At 44.8% G+C, this 18990-nt stretch overlaps 1 protein-coding gene across 2 annotated transcripts in view; it reads right to left on the bottom strand.

Moving 5' to 3' along the window:
- The window catches only part of ANKS1B (ankyrin repeat and sterile alpha motif domain containing 1B), a 353018-nt gene extending 334445 nt beyond the window's left edge, over positions 1–18573 (bottom strand). The window contains exon 1 of one of the 2 annotated variants that reach the window (XM_063928420.1): positions 17927–18573. The gene's annotated coding sequence lies outside the window, so the exon portion shown is untranslated. The remainder of the gene's footprint in view (positions 1–17926) is intronic. The other variant, XM_063928421.1, reaches the window with a different exon arrangement.
- Positions 18574–18990: the final 417 nt, after the last annotated feature.

Below are 18990 nucleotides of genomic sequence, written 5' to 3' on the forward strand. Positions count from 1 at the left end.
TAAGGTTAGGGACCGGGGAGGGTTAGGCACATAGAGGGGAGGTTAGGGTTAGGCATCAAGTGGGGAGGGTTAGGTTTAGGCAGCGGGGAAGGGAGGGTTAGGGTTAGGCACCAAGCCGGGAGTGTTAGGGATAGGCACCACCAGGGAGGGTTAGGGTTAGGCACCCACAAGGGAGGGTTAGGGTTAGGCACCAAGCCGGGAGGGTTAGGCACCACCAGGGAGGGTTAGGGTTAGGCACCCACAACGGAGGGTTAGGGTTAGGCACCAAGCCGGGAGGGTTAGGCACCACCAGGGAGGGTTAGGCACCCACAACGGAGGGTTAGGGTAGGGGAAAGAGGAGGGTTAGGGGCCTTAACGGGGGGCTGTCGGGATTATGATGGACGGGATGCCGCTGTCGGTATACAGACCACCAGCATCTCATCCATCGGTACATCATACTAATCACCGTCGGAGGGGAAGGCCAGGTGGATGTTTTGTGAATTAGAAGTCTCAATTACTGTATGAGCATTGTGTATTTCAGGCCGGTTGATTGGATTCACAGCAAATTGCATTATCGAATCCCTGCAGAGGCTGGCCTTCACTCTCTGGTGTCTGGGAGAGCTCCTGGAAATTTTTGGGTCTCCCACATAAACCAGGGAAGTAGGTGAGCATGGGTCACTGGGAAACCAGCAATATGAGGACAGAGAATACACAGCACAGAGAAGACACAGCGAGAGAAAAGGTCATTATTTAATTACTGATTACATTCATTTAGACAAATGAAATAGATTATTATCTTTGCACTCATGGAGCTCTTCCTGACGTAAGGTTCTGTTTTCAGATGATAATTCCTTTGAATATTTATCTTTTTTTTTTACTCCCTCCTTATTCTCTTGGCATTACTATACAATAATATACATATTTTATGTCACATATACAGTGCTGCCAGTTAAGCTAATGTACTACTTCTACATAGCCCAAGGGTTGCTGTCATGGAACTGCAATTAGTTATATTTTGCCTGTTTACAGTACAGGTTGAGTCTCCCTTATCCAAAATGCTTGGGACCAGAGGTATTTTGGATATGGGATTTTTCCGTATTTTGGAATAATTGCATACCATAATGAGATATCATGGTGATGGGACCCAAGTCTAAGCACAGAATGCATTTATGTTTCATATACACCTTATACACACAGCCTGAAGGTAATTTTAGCCCATATTTTGTATAACTTTGTGCATTAAACAAAGTGTGTGTACATTCACACAATTCATTTATGTTTCATATACACCTTATACACACAGCCTGAAGGTCATTTAATACAATATTTTTAATAACTTTGTGTATTAAACAAAGTTTGTGTACATTGAGCCATCAGAAAACAAAGGTTTCACTATCTCTGTCTCACTCAAAAAAGTCCGTATTTCGGAATATTCCGTATTTCGGAATATTTGGATATGGGATACTCAACCTGTACTATATAGCAGTAAGTAAGCCTTTATGGCCAGAACATCACAGGTCTGAGGAATGTCTTTATGTGACTTAAAAATGGTCCAAATAGTAAAGAAACAAAAGTGTGAGTGTGATGACACCGTTGCTACTTACTTCTGTAATATAAACATGAAAATGCCTAAATAATTTTGCTTTATTAAAGAAATGCTCTTATGTGCAGAAAACAGAATATGTATTAAATTCAAGGTGGTTTTGCTTCAAACAGAAATCACATGAAAAACATTTTTTTAAACAAAAATTACTGGAGACGGCTATAAGAAGCGATGAGTTATTTATAATACTGCAGACTTTCCACAATGTAATGTGACAACCAGTCACATAGCACCTGATGTAGTGAGCGGAGAGGAATTGGAATGTTCCTCTGATCTTGTATAACGCATCTCCCCTACCTGTGTCCAGAGGCATAGCGTGGAGACATGACACCCGGAGCAGGGTCATGTCACGGCACCCTACCACCACCACCACCACCACCACCACCACACACACATACTGTATATATGTATATACATAGAGAGATAGAGAGAGATCACACACATATAGTCACAGACATACATAAACACACACATATACACATATATATTCATACATCTTCACATAAACACACATATACACGCACATATATACACAGACATACACATATACACACAGACATACACAAACACACACAGACACATACATTAGCACAGACATATATACACGTATACACATAAACACACACATAAGCACACAGACATATACACACATATAAACACATTCACACACAAACACTCACATTTACACACACAAACACACACATACACAGACCTAAACACATACTGTACACATAAACACACACATATACGCACAGTATATACACATCAATTCTCACCAAAAAGAGGGCAGCAGCTCCTCGTTTTAGTCTGGAGGGGCGGAGTTTCTACGTGACTGGCAGGCTGGACCTCCGTGAGTAGGAGGAAAGGATAGGGGCGGCCTGCATGTTTCATATCACTGGATGCAGATACAGGTTGAGTATCCCATATCCAAATATTCCGAAATACGGAATATTGCGAAATACGGACTTTTTTGAGTGAGACTGAGATAGTGAAACCTTTGTTTTTTGATGGCTCAATGTACACAAACTTTGTTTAATACTCAAAGTTATTAAAAATATTGTATTAAATGACCTTCAGGCTGTGTGCATAAGGTGTATATGAAACATAAATGAATTGTGTGAATGTACACACACTTTGCTTAATGCACAAAGTTATAAAAAATATTGGCTAAAATTACCTTCAGGCTGTGTGTATAAGGTGTATTTGTAACATAAATGCATTCTGTGCTTAGATTTAGGTCCCATCACCATGATATCTCATTATGGTATGCAATTATTCCAAAATACGGAAAAATCCCATATACAAAATACCTCTGGTCCCAAGCATTTTGGATAAGGGATACTCAACCTGTACAGTACCTGACAGCCAGGAAGGTTTTACTGACAAGCCTCCAAACCTCCCCTCTTCCCTAACAAGACAACACACCATACTTGCCGACCTTCTTGCTGCCTCCTCCGGGAGGAGGCAGCCAGGTCGGTATTGCAGGGGGCGTGGCACGGCATATGGGGGAGTGTCACTGGGTGTGATTATGCAAATGGGCGGAGCTTACCACCATTGCTAGCACAAGGGGCGTTGCCATGATGACGCGATTCCATGCGAATCACGTCATCGGCTTCTTCAGCGTGGGGGGAAAGCTAAGTGCGGGTGCACTGGGTACGGCGGTTGGCGGCAATCCGGGAGACTTGTCTTCTCTTCCGGGGGGGCGGGAGGGCCTCCCAACTTTCGTGAGCCTCCCGTCCAATCCAGGAGAGTAGGCAAGTATGCACCACACTGTACTGCACTTGACTCTCTGCATTGCAGTCAGTGACATGGAACATGCAGGCAGTGTGGTGGCCACCCCTTCCCTCTCTTCCTGTCATCTCCTCCTACCCTGAGTCCCGGCTCCCAGCTCTGACTGTTACAGAGAGCTGGCACTTTTTGTCCCCAGCAGCACCTGGAGCTCAAGCTCCACTCGTTCCACCCTCGCTATGCCCCTGCCTGTGTCTGTGTAGCTGACTGACTGTGTTTGGCAGCCATTTTTGTTTTCCCTCCAGAAAGATCATCTTCTACGTGGGATTGGGGATCCGGTCTCTAGGTCGACAATATCTAGGTCGACAGTAAGTAGGTCGACATGGTTTCTAGGTCAATAGGGACTCTAGGTCCATATGTACTTGGTCGATATGACAAAAGGTTGACATGAGGTTTTTTTTTTTAATATATTTTTTGAACATTTTCATACTTTACGATCCACGTGGACTACAATTGGGAACGGTAACCTGTGCCGAGCGCAGCGGTAGCAGAGCGAGGCACCTTGCCCAAAGCATGGCAAGCGAAGCGAGCCATGTGAGGGGACACAGTGCACTAATTGGGGTTCCCGGTCACTCTACGAAGAAAACGCCACCAATTTTTAAAAAAAAACTTGTGTCAACCTTTTTTCATGTCGACCTAGTACATGCTGACCTAGACACCCTGTCGACCTAGAAACCATCTCGACCTACTTACTGTCGACCAATAGTGGTCGACCTAGACACTGTCAACCTAAGTCTAGTCTATCTAACATACCACACGCGTGGTATTGGCTACTTTATACTTTTGATGCTATATGAGATTTGTGTAAATCCACACATCATATAAATATCACTCTGGTATTAAGTACGGAATTTGTAGAAGCATCAGGAAATCATAATAAGGACAGAACACAACAGTCACAACTCCTTGAGGCTCTTCACACAACACATAGCCTGACTCTGAGGCCCAGATTTATCAAACATTGGAGAGTAATAAAGTACCAACCAATCAGCTCCCAACTGTAATTTTTCAAACACAGCCTGTAACGTGGCAGTTAGGAGCTGATTGCCTGGTACTTTATCGCCATGTCACAATCTGCTGCGACTGATCTAGCGTCTTTGCTGTAGTCGCGTCTGCAACTATATGCTAATGCTACTGTCAGCCCTTCCCCTGGTGTACAAGCATGCGTCTGACTGTGCAAGGTCTGAGGCGCCCACTTGGTGCGGCATTAGATGCTGTAACACTACTTGGTGTGCCACCATTGGTGACACCATGGAAACTTGCACCAGTCTTATGGTAGAATCTCCTCCAATGTGAGCGATTAACCATTTGTGCAGGTAATCACATCAGCGACACTCCTGTGACACTCCCATCACACACACCCAAGAATGCCCAGAACATTTATAATACAATTCTGGTCCCATGAGCCTCGATCGCATCTGCACCTCTCTGCATACACACTGTAGGACACATTCGCCCTATGAATTTTCGCTCACATGCAGTAGCAAAAAATCGCTCATCTCCGTGAATCACGACACTGCATACAGCTCAGAATAATGCCCCTCATTCCGAGTTGATCGCTCGCTAGCTACTTTTAGCATCCGTTCAAACGCATAGTCGCCGCCCACGGGGGAGTGTATTTTCGCTTTGCAAGTGTGCAAACGGCTTTGCAACCGTGCTCTGCAAAAACATTTTGTGCAGTTTCTGAGTAGGTCTGGACTTACTCAGCCCTTGCGTTCACTTCAGTCTTTTTGGACCCAGAATTGACGTCAGACACCCGCCCTGCAAACGCATGGACACGCTTGCGTTTTTCCAAACACTCCCAGAAAACGATCAGTTGCCACCCACAAACGCCCTCTTCCTGTCAATCTCCTTGCGATCTCCCGTGCGAATGGATTCTTCATTAAATCCATCGCTCAGCAATGATCCGCTTTGTCCCTGTACGACGTGCATGTGCATTGCGGTGCATACGCATGTGCAGCAGAGAGCTGATCGCTGCTCTGCGAAAAACGTCAGCGAGCGATCAACTCGGAATGACCCCCCATGTTCACTGAAAGTAATTTACTCCTAAAACATCCAGTGTCAGTGCGATAGTTCACCTGCTGTCACTTTTACTGAGTCCACGCTGCCTTACTGCGCAGAATTTCTGCTTCGGAGGCTGGCTGCCTATGAACAATTTAGCAGTCAGTAAAATGTAATTTTGAAATTGCTGCTGCGCATTATTCTGCAGTGGTGGACGCTACTGTATACTGACCGCTGGCATGCCATACTACACCCAATACAACACCCCAGTCTGCACCCAAGCGATTTGTGTTGTTGCAGGGCGCCAGGTCATTCCCTCTCACTGTATCTATAGCAAGTGGGCATGAACAAATTAAATAGAAGCTTTGCCTTCACTATAAGGCCCAGTATAAATTCACCTGTCAGCCTACCCTATGACTAAAGCAATAAGGCCTAGATTTATCAAGCCTTAGAGAGTGATAAATTGAACAATGATAAAGTGTTATGATCTATGTAATGATCTATGTAATCGTAACCCGAGAGACAGGGTGGCAATAGATGAGCTCCGTATACAGAAACGTGATGCTGCAGTATACCAAGATTTGCAGTAACCCCTAAAGAAAACCTTGACTCCGTTGTCCTTCCCTAGTGGTCGGCTAATGCCTGCGAGACTATGGTTTCTTGGGCCCACGGCAGCCGCGTTTGAACGGGAGGATTAGGTCTGCCCGAACTCCGATGCCTCCCGGCCTTAGTAGGTAACAAGGTGTTAACCGAAGCAGAGAGAGAACAAGGGAAAAACTAAGACAGACACAAAAGCGAAAGGGGAAACCACAGAAAATAATAAACCAATTATTGTGCGGCGCGGACGCCAAAAAAACAGTAACCAAAGTAATGTTGCCCAAATGCCAAATATGAATCCATCAAAGTTTTGCAAAGAGAACAGTGGCGGAACCTCCGCAGAAAACACAACGGCAAGATAATAAAAATAACACGGCTTCAGCCGCAAGGTGCGGCAGAGCCACTACTCACAACATTGGAAAAGGTGCTCGTAGAAGCAACAGGACCCCAAGGCTGAAGATTCAGGATCACTGGACTGGAAGGCTGGAACAGATTCCCAGGATCAGGCTTCGGAAACCGGGACACAGGATGCAGGAACAGACTGGCTGAAAGCAGGAACACTCCAAAGGCAGGGAATAAGCTCCACAGGAAGCTATCACCGGCGAAGCTGCACCCTCCTGGCTCCCATAAAAAGGTTCTGCTGACCAATAACGGGAGAGCCAGTCAGGCCAGCCCCCCGGACCCTAATAGCCCCAGCAGTAGCATGGCGCGTTGAGCACGGCGTCCCGGATGCTTAGTAACCGCCGAGACCGAAGTGTAAGGCGGCCGCCTGGCGTCCTCGGTTGCTAGGCAACCGGACAGAGATGGACGCTCAGCGGCGGAAGTGATGCGCCGGCCCCGTTGCCTAGCAGCCGCCGGGAGCTGGGGCGCCCCACTACACCCACCACTGCTAACATAAAGTACCAACCAATCAGCTCCTGTCTGTCACAACTGAGGGCTGGTGTTGGTGTGAGGCTGCCTCAGTTGTAGGGGCTGTTGTAAAGGTGAATCTGGGTGGCTGAATAGGACTCCTAGACATAGAGGACTTCTACCACCAATGCCCGAAGGTGTGACCACGACAACAAAGATAAAATGAATGCTTGTTTATTAAACACAGTTCTGGTGGTACATCGTCAGTTGCACAGTGTGATATGAGAAATTATTGAAAACAGTACATAGTTCCACAAACAGTAGCAGCTGTAATGTTCCCTTAGGTGTGGTATCCGCACAAGACTAGCTTGGGAAATAAGGAGATGGTCAGTCCTTACCAACACCTAGGTGCTGTAGAATGGATGAAAGCTGGAACTGGTCAGCAGATGTAATACGGATTCTGAATGTACTGCAGAATGAATGGTATTTGTAAACTGCCGGTTTTGCCGGAAGAAACGGATGTTGAAGAACTGTGAATGAAGTGCAGATCCGGATGTAACAGATAATAAGGTTGAATAGCACTGCAGATGCTAGAGATCGATGAATTGGGAAATAGATGACTTGATACTGTAGATATCAGGAACACCGATGGCGGATCACCGATGATAATAGGTAGCTGAACACCACTGGAAGCCCAATGCTGGAAGCTGGTGTTTTTAGAGCACTGTTTATAGCAGAATACACTGAGGATGCTATGAAGTCAGGCTGGCACCGCAGGGTGGTGATTGGTGCAGGTCTCTATAGAAGTGGAGACTTCAGGAGCTGAAATACCTGGAACACAGTTAGAATCACAGAGAGCCGAGACAGGATACACTTGGTGATGACAACCAAAGCACTGACTATTTCCTGGTCTAAGATCAGTCCCTTTATACCCTCAGCAGTGCAGGGATTGGATCAACAATCAGGCTGAGCTCAGCAGGACTGTAGATTGGTAGAAAAAGTATCACATGATCAGAACCAACATGGCTGCGCCCATACTGATTCTTGGAGGGAAACCTGGCTTGTAATTCTATATGGAACTTTCACAGTAATGGCGGCAGCAGCCGCAGGACCCATAGAATGTCACAACTGCACAGCATCCTCCCAGCGCCACGGCAGAAGCTACAGCAGGTGAGAAGCGCCGCACAGATCCGCAGCGCTTCAACATAGCAATCACGGCAAGAGGCCGCGGCCGACAGGAGACGCCACACAGATCCGTCCGCACGCTGGAAGCACAGCAGAGGCCGCAACTGTCAGGGAATGCTATGCAGAGCCGTCCAAATGCTGAGAGTCTGGTAATGGCGGCGGAGGCCGCGATGAGCTAGAAACGCCATTCCATTTAAGAGTTCCCTGTGACAGCACCTGCAGACTAATAGGGAGGAAATATGAAGTAAGGACATTAACAACATGACTGAGACCCAGCCCTGGAACACTGAGCCAGCCTCAGAAGGCACCTGAAAGGTAAAAAATAATGTCCAGTAGTCCGGATCGTGACACTGTCATTTTTCAAACACAGCCTGTGCTATGGAAGTTAGGAGCTGGTGGTACTTTATCACCGTACTATTTATCACTCGCCAAGGCTTGATAAATGGGGGCCTAAGTATGGTATGCAGTCATTTGCCAGTATGCCGGTAGCGGGACGAGCACAAAGAGTTTGCTCGCCATGCTGCAGGCTCAGTGGCTTGCTGCAGGTTGTATTTCCACTCTATGGATGTCGTGGACACCCACAAGCGGGAACAGTCCTGTAGTGCCGGTATCCTGACTGCCGGGATCCCGACAGGTGGTAAATTAAACCTATACCATGTGAAAACCCACAAAATGCATATATTTTGCCTGTATAGTTTGATTTGTCTGTGATTTTTAAACCACATACAGTAGCTTTCAGCTGTGCATCTAGGAACCCACGCATTTATCATTTATGGTGAACATCTCTCACCTGCTTGCTCTCTGGCTCTACAACTTCACAGAGCATTATATTAATATCAGGATTGCACATTTTTATTTCCAGTGTATCTGATGCACAGTTGTAGCCCAATATCAATGGGTAGTTTCATGTTACGCCACAAACATCTTCATGCATCATGTAGATATGTAACTTTAAGGCATACTTCCCTACTCTCCCGGAATGGCTGGGAGGTTCACGTTTTGTAAGTCCTCCCTGCCCGGCCGCCCACTTAGTGAGTAAAGTGGGTGGTCCGGGCAGTTGATGATGCGATTCTCGCTGAATCGCGTTATCATAGCCACGCCCCTGCAGTATAATGCTGGTAATATTGGCATTACAGAGCAGGGGGCGTGGCTACAATGATGCAATTGCAGTAACCACGCCCCCATTACGCCTCCTTTCCACATCAAATCTCCTCCCCGCCCCCTGCTCAGCCGACCTGGCTGCTCTCTCCCGCAGAGAGCAGCCAGGATATCAGCAACTATGCTTTAAGGGCTTTATGTAATAGTCTGCGAGATGCAGGCTCTGACAAGATGCTGACTCTGGTGAGATTCTGGCTAGACTAATGGGCCCTACACACTGGGGGTCATTCCGAGTTGATCGCTCGCTAGCAGTTTTTAGCAGCCGTGCAAACGCATTGTCGCCGCCCACTAGGGAGTGTACTTTCGCTTTGCAGAAGTGCGAATGCTTGTGCAGCAGAGCGCCTGCAAAATCTTTTTGTGCAAAACAAGACCAGCCCTGTAACGGAGGGGGGGGCTTTTGAAGTCACACACCCGCCCAGCGTTCGCCCAGCCACGCCTGTGTTTTTCCAGACACGCCTGCATTTTTCTAAGCACTCCCTGAAAACGGTCATTTGCCACCCAGAAATGCCCACTTCATGTCAATCTTCCTGCGTTCGGCCGTGCGACTGGAATCTTCGTTAGACTCTGTGCAAGCCCACGATGCTCATTGTACCCGAACGACGAACCTGCACATTGTGGTGCATACGCATGCGCAGAAATGCCGAATTTTAGCCTGATCGCTGTGCTGCGAACAACGGCAGCTAGCGATCAACTCGGCATGATCCCCTCTGGCCGATATGAACAATCTCGTTCAGTAATGAACGAGAAATTGTTCATGTCTTTCAGTGTGTAGGCACCAATGATGAACGATGCACGGCCCCGCCGTCATTCATCATTGGTGCCGGGTCGTTTATACCTGCTGGCCAATATGGACAATCTCGTCCATACTAGCATGCAGGGCTATGGGGCCGGGTGACGTCGGGGAGTAAAGAAACTTCACTCCGGGTCGTCCGTCGGCCGTATCGCAGCAAATCGGCCAGTGTGTAGGGTCCTTAACAATATTTTTAAAGCCTTTTAAATGAGTTCCACTTAAAGTTGCAAATGCGAATTATCACGCAATGAGTGAATATCGGCACACTGCACACGCATACACAATACACACACATACACAATCGTAAACAAGACAGTGCCAAGTGTGATTGTACCTAGCTTAGTAGCGATTAGAAGGAGTGGTAAAGTCATGTCAGAGGGATGGCTACGCAATTTCTACAATGCGCGGTGTGTCGTGGGCATTGCAATATATATGCGAAACCGATTGCGGGAATTGCAAACGCATCAACGACACAGGAGTAGCTAGAGAGCTACACAAATGTGGAAATACTGATGGCAGCAAAAACAATTTTGATGGTCAAGCTCATAACTGCACAATCACAGGCAGCTGATGGTGTGTATAGTGATGCAGGGAATGCAGTGTGTATAGTGATGCAGGTAATGCAGTGTGTATAGTGATGCAGGGAATGCAGTGTGTATAGTGATGCAGGGAATGCTGCATCACAGCTGTGTATAGTGATGCAGGGAATGCAGTGTGTATAGTGATGCAGGGAATGCTGCATCACAGCTGTGTATAGTGATGCAGGGAATGCAGTGTGTATAGTGATGCAGGGAATGCAGTGTGTATAGTGATGCAGGGAATGCAGTGTGTATAGTGATGCAGGGAATGCAGTGTGTATAGTGATGCAGGGAATGCTGCATCACAGCTGTGTATAGTGATGCAGGGAATGCAGTGTGTATAGTGATGCAGGGAATGCTGCATCACAGCTGTGTATAGTGATGCAGGGAATGCAGTGTGTATAGTGATGCAGGGAATGCAGTGTGTATAGTGATGCAGGGAATGCAGTGTGTATAGTGATGCAGGGAATGCAGTGTGTATAGTGATGCAGGGAATGCAGTGTGTATAGTGATGCAGGGAATGCTGCATCACAGCTGTGTATAGTGATGCAGGGAATGCAGTGTGTATAGTGATGCAGGGAATGCTGCATCACAGCTGTGTATAGTGATGCAGGGAATGCAGTGTGTATAGTGATGCAGGGAATGCTGCATCACAGTTGTGTATAGTGATGCAGGGAATGCAGTGTGTATAGTGATGCAGGGAATGCTGCATCACAGCTGTGTATAGTGATGCAGGGAATGCAGTGTGTATAGTGATGCAGGGAATGCTGTTTAATGTGCTGCATGCCAAATTAAATAAATTAGGTTTTTACAACTGACAAAATAACACTTTCTTTTGGCAAGTATGTTGTCATGTGCACGCTCATTTTAGCACAGTGCTGTGAATAACTTATTACTATTGCAAGTAACTTGTTGCTTTAAACATTTCACATGTATGTATTGTGTTTACACCATGACCCTTAATGCCTGCCTAATATTATTCTGACAAGAAGCAAACCATCCTAGTACATTACTGCAATATGATTTTTGTACGCCATATTTTAATATAGCTACATTATTAATGTACAAATCATTTATAAATGAATAGACATGGTTTTGTGCTGACATCGATGTATAAGAGATGCGTTTATTCTCGGAATTATGAGTGAATGTATTGCATTTGTAACAGGAACATGCGGTGAGGTAAATAGCTGAGGAGGCACTGGCTAGTATCAGAGCCAGATTTACACACAATATACGAGCCCAAGGGTGCATGTAGGCTTTATACACAGGTGCAGTATATACTGCTGGAAATCTGGTGAGGTATGAGTAGAGATGTGCGGAAAAGGTAGGCAGGGGAGGCAGTGCCTCAACTGCCACAGACTTTTTACTCCAGAGTTTTGACAATAAAAAGGATTAGAATAATACAAAGAGATATCACTAATATATTCTTTCTATATTTCATATAATTTATATATATATATATATATATATATATATATACACATTTATACGTTAGAATTACAGGAAAGGCTCTGCCTCAACCCACCGCACTTCACTGGTTTGTAGCAATGCGTGAAATAGAAGTGGGCTATATTTGCGATGGAGGTTGTATAATTGCATATGCGATTGTGTGTTTGGCTAGAGGTCTTTGCAGATTTGCAATCCCAATCAGTGTGTGTTCAGTCGCAATTACAATCCATGCTGAATGAAGCCCTAAAATCCAGGCACACAGAGACTGCATGTTACAGGCAAGTAACCTGAAAACATTGGTGTATAAGGAACATGACATATATACTGAGAGCTGCCCATCTTTTCTTGGACTGTATCTGTTGATACTAGAGGAAAGCACGGGAGCTTAGTACACACCAGTCAGTGTGAGTGCTGGTCCTGTTCAAGATTTATATAGAGATCTGGAATCCACTCTGTCAAAACTGTACACTTACTGTATGTGGTATCAGACAAGTATTAAATTATGGGCTATGGTTCTCTGAAGTGCCATCGTTCTGAAATTGTCTTCAGCAACTTGTCATCACCAACATCTCAAATATTTTATCGCACTTTATCAACGTGCACAAGAAAAACGGCGACGTTACTGCCAGGTGATTGTCGGAAACATGTATATTCGCACATGACTGAAATAAGCTGGATGCAGTACACATCGGAACGCTATATACAGGAGCCCCTAAATTGGGCCTTTTTAATATGCACACCTATGTGGATGTTAGTGGTCACTCTAGGTGCCGGAGGCTGAACAGTGAGGGGGGCACATTTAAATTTTGGAGGATAACATTTTAGCCGTGATGTATCGCTACAGCTAATGTAGTGATACATCCCATCTAAAATGTTGTCTTTCAAAATGTAAATATACTCTCCTTACTGATCAGCACCCGGCTCCTAGAGTGACCACTCGACTGTAAAGTAAAATTAGCAATTTATAGGTGAAATTAGCGTGATCTAGGGGCTATGAAGGATGCAGCTGTCAGCGTTCCAAAACCAATATAAAACGGCACATCGCAGGAATTGCTCCTAGCTGAGTCTAACCCTATACGACTAGCACTTTCCTCATCAGATGATCTGTGGATCCCCACGGCAACCACCTGCTTTTTTATTAAAACCTTGGGGGCCCATATATTAATGAATTTTAGTTATTTAAAACTCGTTGCGTATGATAAATGGTTCTCCAGCCAATCAGCTCCCAACTGTCAAACAGTCCGGAGCTGATTGGCTGGAGCCCAATTTATCATACGCAAAGAGTCTTAAATAGCAGAAACTCGATAAATGGGCCCCTTACTTCTTTTTCTTTGGACTGGAGTGTTATTGGCGAGTTATTTTTGGTATTTGAATATTTATGAATATTATTAAGCAAGGAACTGATTCAGATGTGGTCGCAACTTTGATGGTGTTGCAACTGAGCGTTTATCGTCAGATTGCACATGTGCCTGACAGCAGACATACTGCCGGTAGTCTGAATGCCGACACCCCCCCTGTAATTCCCACTCGGTTGGTAGGTCCACGACACCAACCGAGTGGGAACAGAACCTGTGGCGAGCGTAGCTGTCGGCATACTGACAGCCGGCATCCTGTCAGACAGTATATCATCCCCATTCCATGCCTCGCAGTGCTGTCACTAAAAAAAGATCACTGCTGTGTCGGCATTGTGACGGCATCTGAGTAAGGCCCAGGGTGATCATTCTACAAATGACCCTTAGGGCAGTGGTTCCCAAACTATGTGCCTAGGACCCTGGAGTGCCATGACGCTCTTGCAGGGGTGCCTTGAGTTGATGGTCCAAGACCAAACAAATAATTTATGGTCAAAGTGATAAGCAAAATGAGGAGCTGGGGTTGGGTGACCGGCATTCGGGATCCCGGCGGTCAGCATACCGACACCAGGATCCTGGCCACCACGCTGCGCTCGCCACAGGTGCTGTTCCCACTCTATGGGTGTCGTGGACACCCACAAGTGGGAATAGACCTGGGCCCCCTGCCGGCATCTTGGCGGTTGGGATCTCGGGGTCGGTAAGCTGACCGCCGGGATCCCGACCGCCGGTCACCTGACTATGGGGGACATTTATTAAGCAGTGACAAGAGCAGAGAAGTGAGCCAGTGGAGAAGTTGCCCATGGCAACCAATCAGCACTGCATACTGTAAAATTATACAGAGCTGCTGATTGGTTGATGGGGCAACTTCTCCACTGGCTCACTTCTCCGCTCTTATCACTGCTTAGTAAATGTCCCCCTACATCCCAAAGCCAGTGCTAGTGGCTGCCAATCATAAAACATGTGGTCAATCAGAAAACTTTTATCCTAGAAGTGCCGTGGAAAACATGCTGATACTCGTGCCGTGATTCAAGAAATTAGGGGAACCACTGCCTTAGGGTATAAAGGTGTTATTAGAAATATGACAAGTGTGAGTGTGGATGGGGGGGGGGGGTGGATGGGGAGGGGGTATATTAGACAGCCTTTAAAATGAAATATTGTAGATGGCAGGTAAAATGTTTCAATCTTACTAGTAGAAAGGAACAACTGATTTGGCATTGCAGTTTAACGGCAGAGGAACGGGAGCAGTTTAAGACCCACTTAAAACCAACATACATCTTCTTTAGTGCACTAAATAAAAAAGAGCTGGGGATAATTCACATAGAAATTGTCGGCACATTTGAAGTGCAACAGACGTGTGAGCGTGGAAATTGCGTTACGGTGCTTAAACAAAGGAGGTCATGTAGAGGTGGTTATAACAAATGCTCTAGAGGCACAGAATGCAGCACTGTGATATCCATGTGATACTGGACTAACACTCAGACAATGTATGGACAGACAAACAAATCTATAGACAGACACATGAGAACATAAGAAGATGACATATACAGTATTAGAAATACACACTAGATTAAACCACATTAGTTCTGCAAAGAAATTAAACCCTGTTTCTAGCAATTTTCTGTCAACACAAATAAAACGGGGCTCCAAAGAGAGCAATAGTGATTAGTGTTGTTCATTTAGTAATGCAGGGAAACAAACTAATTACTTCATGCTCGTTAGTTGGTGACAAAGAGTGATGGGCTACTGTGTACAGAACAAAATAATCAACGTCAACTGTGACATAATCCCCCTGATAAAATAATAAGCGTCAGCACCTTGCATCTATTGTGTAAGCTGCACTTGTCGCTCAGTGACAATACAACACAAAACACTCAGTTCAAGGTCATTTTCCAACAGTGCTGAAATTGGGTCAGAAATGATCTTTGTGTTGCCACGGGGAAGACGCATTCTGTCACTGGTGTATACAACATTTGACCAGGTATATTCGTCACTGTCGCATGCTGCAAGCTGACAGTGTTTTGTTTTTGTTTTGTTTTTGAATATTGAACCAATGTAGCTTATAAAATTACAAAGAGCTGCCAACACTGCAAGACAAGAGGCACTTTGTGCCTGATGCCTCAGTTATGTCACTGGCTCCTAGTTAATTAAATGGCTGAAATTTGAGTGCCCAGACACAGGTACACTTTCAGCAGTAAATTAGCTAAACGGGGCTGTTCTGGTAATACTCTGCAGTACAGGCTTGGCCAGCAGTAAAAATAATAATAATAATAATAATAATAATAATAGAACCTGCAGTCTAATCCAACAGCACAGATTGCCCTTGTCCTAAAAGGTGCTTAAGTTTGGTCCTCAAGCCACCCAAACGGTCCAGGTTTTACTAATATCCATGCTTGGGCACAGATGACTTAATACCTCAGTCAATTTGATTTAAGGATCTGTGCTCAGCCATGGATATAGCGTAAACAGGATCCGGTCTGAAGATCGACACTGTCTCGGTCGACAATGTTTAGGTCAACCACTATAGGTCGACAGTCACTAGGTCGACAGGGTTGGAAGGTCGACATGGTTTCTAGGTCGACATGTGCTAGGTCGACAGGTCAAAAGGTCGACATGAGTTTTTCAACTTTTTTTTTTACTTTTTCATATTTAACAATCCACGTGGACTACGATTGGAACGGTAATCTGTGCCGAGCAAAGCGGTAGCGGAGCGAGGACACGGTGCACTAATTGGGGTTTCCGGTCACTCTACGAAGAAAACGACACCAAAAAAAACAAAAAAAAACTAATGTCGACCTTTTGACCTGTCGACCTAGCACATGTCGACCTAGAAACCCTGTCGACCTTCCAACCCTGTCGACCTAGTGACTGTCGACTTATAGTGGTCGACCTAAACATTGTCGACCTAGACACTGTCGATCTAATGATACACACCCAGTGTAAACACTAATATATAATGGAGTGTTTCGGACGCACTTTTTAAGTAGACAGTACAACAGGCTTCAGGGGGTGCTTTTAGAAATGTTCCACATGTAAAGCAAAGTACAAGATTTTGTCTATGCCATAAATGGACGGATTTGCTGTCATTTCGGTGAGTCACTCCAGCTGCCTAAATACTGTAAATATTGTCTTGGTGTCAAGAAAAAGGATTTCCACTTCATAATTAAAGAAAATAAATATGAAACATTTCTTATTATTAGTATACACATAAAATGAAATAAACAAACAACAAAGTATATAACGCATAAAAAAACAGCATCCACAATATTAAACCCAGCTTAAGCAGTTCAGCTAATACAGAAGAGAGTATTTTATAATATTAAATGCACAAAGATATTTTAATTCATTCATTCATTCATTCATTCATTCATTCATTCATTCATTAGTAAATGTCCCTGTATGGACCTATCTATGTTGGCAACTAGAAGAAAAGTATTTGGCGCTGTGGGTAAAATAACCAGTCTGCGGCAGCGGCAGCTGCAATACAATATCAACTTTTTAAACTGTAAACTCCTAGAGAACAACAGGCCATGGTAACCCATGATTGTGCAAACAGCAGCAAGAACTATGTATTATCTATGCCGCCAAACCATTTGTGTAGAGACTTGCTTGCCTAATGCCTGCAACATGCTGTGATGTGAGGAAAGCAAGGCGAAAGCTAATGGGATATAATGCATGTCTCCATATAATTCAATATTCTTCCTTTGAGTTCTTATTCCATCTGCACATTGTACTGTTGCTCTATGAGGCCTCCTTTCTAAAGCATTTGTGATATTCACATCAACAAGCTCTTAAATCAGCAAAATGATGTACTGTCAAAAACCCATGTAACATTACTTAGGAAGAGTGCGGTATATTCGTGCAACCTGAGTATTTATCAATATAACAGGGGCAAGAGATACATGCATTATGCACATGTGAATATTAAACAGAGTACCGAGGCCTTCACATCCTACCTCACAGTGATCCCTACTGGTATTCTCTCCACCCCCTTTTACTTAGATACACCAGAAGTGTCTATGATAGTACAATATACCTATCCATATCTCTCTCTGTATATATGCCCATATAGAGCTACATATACATGTATGTATATGTGTGTGTGCATGTGTGTGTATGTAAGAGTATATATATATATATATATATATATACACGTATATAAGTATGTTATATAGTTATACTATATATATATATATATATATATATATATATTAATATCTCACTCGCACACATTTAAGTATAGATGCCTCTCTCTGTGAAGCAGACTGAGTGTAGCATTAATATATATTTTTACATTCTTTACAGTGATCCAAAGGAATAATGTACCATTCAGTGCATTATTCTGCATTTAACACCTGCCTGGCCATCTGATACAGATGTGGGCACCAAATGATGTACATGCATCCTCACTGGCACCAGACATTACCCATCCTCCTATGTAGCAGATCCACATTGAGGGCAGTATGCCCCAAAAGTTACACAAGTCAGTAGCATGCATTGCAAACCCCCCACCTCATCCACCTTCCAGGATTCATGCTCAGATATGCAGTGCATTGCCTAGCTGATCCATTGCTCATTGCAGATTTCACATCGTACTTACCACCCACAGGAGAAAGAAGAAATCCCAACAGATCAGAGAGTGGATCGCAGATCACAGGCTGCCACTCCGGTTCCCCCTCAAAATAATAAAAATAAAATAAATAAAAAAATAAAAATAAAATAAATAGTATATCTCTATATATCTATGCATAGAGCACAACGCCACATAAATCGGTTTTCTTCTTCAGATTCTGGTTGCAGTGTACATAGATGGATGCAAATAAACCCCCCCAAAAAATAACTGCTCAGTGCACCCTGCAACACGTGAGCTGGGGTAATAGTCTCTCCTCCTTGCAGATCCTCATTACCCTGCTGATATAATAAGGTTAGTGAATGATCTCACATGCACAGAGAGAAAATATCTCTAATGCATTATCCCCAGCAGCGCCGTATATGACAGAGACACAGCCTGGCTCCTTGCATGTAGTGTCTCTTTGCCTGTTCTGTTTCTATGGATATCTGCTGTCAATCATGGAGTGCGCCTGTGCTAGACGGAGTACGGTAATGGCTGACTAGCATGGGAGAAGGGGATGCAAGCTGCTGCTGCTCGTGCACAGATGATGTATAGGGATGGGATCGTCTTGTGTGTGATGTGGTGGTCTGTGCAAAACAGTGAGGTGTGTCTACAGATGTGCTGGCTGTGGGTGTGAGTGGAGGCTAGTAGGCAGGAATCTTGCAGCACATGGGATGTAGGTGAGTGGGCTGTAAGCAGAGGTGTATGCTGAACTGGGTATTTGCAGGTGAGTGGGCTGTGGGCAGAGGTGTATGGCAAATGCAGCTGATCTACTTGTGGGTGCACAAGTTCATGTTGTACTGGCATCTGAGGATGCTGTTGGTTATTTGCAGGTGAGTCAGATGGAGGTGTGAGGCTGATGTGCAGCTGACAGGAGTACAGATGCTACAGTGTGAGATGTTATTATCATATAATATATCATACTGTATATTACTTGTATAATAACCTGTATAATCACTAGAGCAATTGCAGCCCAATCACAGGGGCTAGCGCTGTATTAGGCAGTGGGTAAGAATGTCGGTGATGGAGCACTTTGCACATCTGCCAGCGCC

The sequence above is a fragment of the Pseudophryne corroboree genome, chromosome 6 (assembly GCF_028390025.1).
Source record: "Pseudophryne corroboree isolate aPseCor3 chromosome 6, aPseCor3.hap2, whole genome shotgun sequence".
Taxonomy (NCBI): domain Eukaryota; kingdom Metazoa; phylum Chordata; class Amphibia; order Anura; family Myobatrachidae; genus Pseudophryne; species Pseudophryne corroboree.